Here is a 6,124-nt window from a genome sequence, read left to right as displayed (position 1 = left end):
TTTAGGGTGACACCTTGTGGAGTATGTCTGTCTGTACTTCATTTGAAAAGAATTAAGTGGTCAAAAAGTTACACGTAGGGAGTTTCTGGTATCCAGGTGTGTGTGGGGGGGGGGGGGGGGGAAGTGTTAAAGCATTTTTGAGGTTAGAAACACTGCTCAAACAATGCTTAGCATCAGCCTTCGCTGTTGAAGTAGATCAGGCACAAACAAAGCTGCTCTGCACCCACACGCTCCCTTTCCTGAATGAAAGAAACAATTGCTCTGTTTCTTTACCCAATATTTTAGCTCTAGAAATGTGTACAGCTTCTCCTTGCTCTCCTGCGTCTACCTTTACGCCCTAAAGACTGGAAATGGTTTTTCACTCATAACACAGCTGTGCTCTTCACTCCTACTGACAGCAGAGGTCTCACTGTCTTCCAAAACAGCGGAGGGGAGAGGAGGAAGGGCTATTGCAGTGTCCAGCGGTACTAGGCTATGGGAAAAAAGAACTTCATTGTATTATGGATGACTTGAATGGAAAAACCAGAAGAGGTCCAGCGGTACTCTCCTACCACTTCTCCTTAATCAGTCGTTGACAACGGAACCTCTGCTTTCTACTGGACCTTTGCCAGAAACCAATTACATGGAAACCTGCACAAGTGATTCTCATCTCTGGAGGCATCGCTGCCTATCCGTTCCCTTTAGTTTCTTTTTTAAAGACTTGTATGGGAGTGACGGCTGTTGTAGTAGAATTTAATGACCCGGATGGCTCCGGATGTTAACGTGTAAGTTTGAATTTCCTGAGTAAGGTGGTCTGCTTCTGCCTTTGGCGGTGGGGTTTGTCATGCTTCATCTTACACCCTTCTCTGCTGAAGGAGTGGTCACAGAGAGCTTTACCAAGTGTGTCTGTGTGTAAAATAAAGGCACAAGCCCAAATTCGGGGGTATAGGAAAAGCTGCCTCTCAGCAGGAAGGGCATCCTCACGATGAAAGCACCAAGGCCGTGCTCTAAAGTTTCACTGAAGACTTTTATTCATGCCAGAGCATTTCCTTACCCACCCTTCTACCCCTGCAAACGCTTTCTAACTAGGAAGTTCCAGCCATGTAGGCAGTCTGTAAAGAGTCTGAAAGAATCAATTTGCAGCAGACTATGTGAAAACTCTCATTCAAATGCTTACCTCTGCTGAAACTTTAAGAAACCAAAACCAGGGCTTACGTGCACTTATTATGCACTGTATGTAGACTTGATATATTTAGGGCAGAGGAAGAAATCACTGAAAGCGGCAACACAAACTTCAGTTTTGGTTAGGGTATTGGTTTAATTTTACCTGTCTGACTTACCCTAAGAAAAAATGCACAAAATGATGTTTGACTGCTCTGTAGCGATTGATGTAATTGAATGAGAGAAATTGTGTATATATGAAGTAAAGCATGTGTCAATTAATGACCTTACAAACCAGCACAATGGTGAAGCATACAGGCCACTTTTAAAATGTTTCTTATGTAGGATCTTGGACAAATGCCCAGTAAAGTGAAACACTCAGTGGAATTTGTGATGTCAAAGTAACTTATTAAAGCATAGAGAAATGTAGAAACAGCAGCATGGTTTTCAATTACATGCTTGATCAGGAAACAAAGCTATCAAATGAATAAAGTCTCTTTATAAGCACAGTGGCTCTGAGTCTTCACCAGTATAATGCAAAATAAAATGTACCTAAAGCACAGGTAACATAGCTAATATGTGATCAGGATACTTGATGTTACCAAAATCTAGTCATCCCAAATCTAGGTAGTCCAGTTATCAATCTGTTTCAGTGAAATAACAGGGACAGTTTCTGCAGTGCAGTCCTTAACTTTCAGAGCCTGGGCTTCCTGTGTGAAGTCCACTTCCTTGCCCTGAATGTACAAGCAGCTAAGAGGAGAGGAGAGGACTGACTTCCCAATAGCTAAAGTTAGTGGGGATGCAGCCTACGCCAAAGTTTGGTATGCAACAGAATTTACTGTTACCTGTGGAAAGGTCTCACTGTAAATAAAAACAACAAAAAAACTCCTCCCAAGATTTTTTAAGTGCTTTAAAGTGAACGCTGCACAATGTACAAGCTGTGCATTGCAACGAAGTTCCCCAGTTCTCTCCGTTAACCCAAATAGCTATATAGTTCATTTGGGTTCCAGATGACAACGTCAGAAGTTGTGTTATTCACATGAATAACATGAATTAATAATCAGTACAGATCTGAAAGCGTTTGAAGTTATTTTTGTCCTTGTTTGCAGTACCACTTGCCACTGCTGCTGGCAGCCTTAGGACGTGTGATTACTTCTCTGTGCAGACACAAACCTCTTCATTATCCTTTAAATCTTTAAATGTATGCGTCCTGGTTTTCCAGTAACACTCACAGGATTCTTTGCTTACCGTTAAGTTATGGATGCTGCTTCTGCAATTCTCTATGACCTATGCGGCCCTGGCTGGAGCCCAGGGATTGCCTTGTTCTCTTGCAATTTCTGTGTGTTTTCCTTCGCGCCTTCCCATTCTGCTCACGTCCATGATCTAGCAGGTTGGAATTCAATTGATTTGCAACATTAGGAATAATAGCCAAGTCTTTTAGTTGGTGATGGACAGTACATATGGATGCAGAAATACAAATCAGCTTGGTCAAATAGACTGGTATGAAAGTTCTCCGTGAAAATGAGTTGTATGTTGGTAAAATAAATTAAATGAAATACATAATAAATAGGGTTCCAAAATATATGCATTAAATATAGGACTCCAGTGTACTCACTGAGATTGCAGTGGAAGAGATGGTGACGTAAAGGTTTAAGAAACTGATCTCCTTCATCACCCAAGAGAGATACAGAGGTGCATGCAGTCCTCTCAGAAAATCCCACCAACAGAATTAGTCTGTACGTGTAACCCATCACCTACTCAAAACTTTCTGTGGCAATGCTTTTAGCTGTTTTATAGAAGAAATTGGTTAGTGACAAAGGCAGCTACCTCCTCCTGTGTCTGGCTTAAAATCACGTTTGGTTTGTAATGGACTAATTCTTCTCTTCTATAAAGAGACATCATATATTAATGACATCATCTACCTGGACTTCTGCAAAGCCTTTGACGTGGTCCCTCCCCACATCCTTCTCTCTAAATCGGAGAGGTGTGGATTTGAAAGATGGACGGTTAAGTGGATTAGGAATTGGCTGGCTGGACGCAGACAAAGGGTTGTGATCAATGGGTCTGTGTCAGGGTGGAGGCTGGTCACAAACGGTGTCCCTCAGGGGTCAGTCCTGGGACCGATACTCTTCAACATCTACATCAATGACACAGACGATGGCATCAAGTGCACCCTCAGCAAGTTTGCCGATGACACCAAGCTGAGCAGTGCAGTCGATACGTTGGAAGGAAGGGAAGCCATCCAGAGGGACCTGGACAGGCTGGAGAAGTGGGCCCACGAAAACCTAATGAGGTTCAATGAGGCCAAGCGCAGGGTGCTGTACTTGGGTCAAGGCAACCCCAGGTATTTAAACAAACTGGAGGAAGATATCCTTGAAAGCAGCCCTGCAGAGAAGGGCTTGGGGGTCCTGGTGGACAAGAAGCTGGACGTGAGCCAGCAGTGTGCACTTGCAGCCCGTAAGGCCAACTGTGTTCTGGGCTGCATTAAAAAAGGGGTGGCCAGCAGTGAGAGGGAAGTGATTGTGCCCCTCTACTCAGCTCTTGTGAGGCCCCATCTGCAGTACTGCGTCTAGGCCTGGGGCCCCCAGTACAGGAAGGACGTGGAGCTCTTGGAGCGGGTCCAGAGGAGGGCCACTAAGATGATCAGAGGGCTGGAGCACCTCTCCTATGAGGAAAGGTTGAGGGAACTGGGCTTGTTTAGCTTGGAGAAGAGAAGACTCCGGGGAGACCTCATTGTGGCCTTCCAGTACTTGAAGGGAGCACATAAACAGGAGGGGAAACGGCTGTTTAGGAGAGATGAGGGGGAATGGTCTTAAACCGAGACAAGGAGGTTTAGCTTAGATAGTAGGAGGAATTTTTTCACCCAGAGGGTGGTGACGCACTGGAACAGGCTGTCCAAGGAGGTTGTGGATGCCCCATCCCTGGAGGCATTCAAGGCCAGGCTGAATGTGACTCTGGGCAGCCTGGTCTGGTGGTTGGTGACCCTGCACATAGCAGGGGGTTTAAACTCGATGATCATTGTGGTCCTTTTCAACTCAGGCCGTTCTATGATCCTATGATTCTATGACGTTATCTGTAAGTGGACAATACACAGATGAGATTGTCTAAATAGAGCAAGGCAGAATCTTAAATCTATGAACCTTCAAAGTGATTCCTCTTCTTACTGTACCCAACCAAATCCAAGAAGTTACTGGATGGTTCACCTCTAAATGGTACATCAGTGGTGAATTTCTGATACCTTTTTTTTTTTGCCTGAGTTTCCTGTGCAGTGTTTGGGGATGATTACCTTACAAAGCGAGTTCCATAAGTCACACTGGAGTTCTGCTGAGCTCAGTGGTTAGTGAAGAATGTACATCTTTATTTGCAGGAGCTTCAGCTGAGAGCAGTGTTCTACTGTTGGTTGGTCTTGCATCTTTTATAGGGCTATCATGTGAAAAACAGGAATCCAAGCTGTGCAGCACTTCTCTGCTTCAGGCCTCACTGAGGATGAGAGAGAGATGGGGTCTGTCTTTGTTCAGACCAAGTGTTTGAGTGCATTTGTTCTGCAGTCAGATGAGGTTTTGTGCCACCAAAATCTGATCACGTCATTCTTAGGTTATCCTTGGAAAAAAAATAGAAAAAAAAAGCAGAAAAGTAGGAATATTCTTAACAGGGACATGTTAAAACTGAGCAGTAATTGATAAAGAGCAAGGAGTGGCTAGCCCAGTTTAATTCTGCTCAGGTTAGGTCCGGCCAAAGCCTGTAGAGTTGCTGGGATTCCCCTTACTGACTGGCTTTGTGAGTCAGTTTTTAGTGATGTGGAATTCCATAGGGCCCCTGGTACATTTACTGCTTAAGCCTGTATAAAAGTAGGAGACTTGCAGCGTGACAGTTAACTTGGTGTTTATTGGTGCTGGTTCTGTAGGGCTTTTCTTTTTATGTATGTATGTATGTATGTATTTTGACGTTCTCCTGTCAGTGGGAGTGCATGTGATTTGTGGTATGTGTCAAACTGGAAGAGTCTGTGAGCTGTGACACTCCAGATGAATAATAGAAAATGTTCATATTTTCCATCAACGTAATGTATAAAAGTGTTCTAACCCTAAACCTAACCAGCCCAACACGTATTTGATTAGAAATAGTAGCCACCAGAATTACACATAGCTTGTCTGTGTGTCCCATACAAGTTACAAATGCTGAACGTCTCGGTTTGAATAATAGGGAAAATTATGAAACCAGTTAACAGAGAAAATACTGTGTTATCATTACAGATATGCCAATGTATTTCAACAGTGAGATGAATCTTAGTAACGTTACTGTGGACAAAGATAATGAGGGCTGAGGTTATGGACTTGAGTTGTATAACTGTATAAGCAAACTTGTATCATTCAAACACATGTAGTCCAAACACTGCATTTAAGCAGCTTTGAAGTTCTAAAGGGCATCTGTGAGCATATGAACTGCCAAATCATTCCGAAGAGTTTTGCTTTGTAATCTTGTACCAAATTCTGCAATTCATGTAATTCCCCCATTGCAGAAACAAAAGAAGCCTTTTTAAACGTGCTTTTTTAATTTAATGAATAGATCTTGCTATTTTAAAAGTTCTGTAATGAAATGTGCATGTGCTTGCATACAGATATTCTGTCCTGTATTATACAAGATGCTTTTCTGTTTTTAAGAACAGTTTTGAGGAGGTCTGTCTTCTACGTTTCGAGCCAAGCATACTATAAAAAGTATAATTTTGAGTCATATTTCATAAAGTGCTTTCATGTGTTTCATTGGTACTCAACAAATTGTCCAAGTATGTGTCAGTTCAAAGTTCCTGGAATGTAAAATTCTGATATTTCTAAATCCTTTCCAGTTAACTGGTTTTACAGTAAAGGGACAAACTCATCACCAAAGCAGTTGGTCTTTTCAGAACAGTGACGCATCCGTACGAGCAACGAAATTACACTGCAGTGAACTGGGCCAGAGAAAGTACTCGTTCTAATGTATGCACTCAGTG

The sequence above is a fragment of the Gallus gallus genome, chromosome 2 (assembly GCF_016699485.2).
Source record: "Gallus gallus isolate bGalGal1 chromosome 2, bGalGal1.mat.broiler.GRCg7b, whole genome shotgun sequence".
NCBI classification, from domain to species: domain Eukaryota; kingdom Metazoa; phylum Chordata; class Aves; order Galliformes; family Phasianidae; genus Gallus; species Gallus gallus.
Note: the sequence above shows the minus strand (reverse complement) of the source record.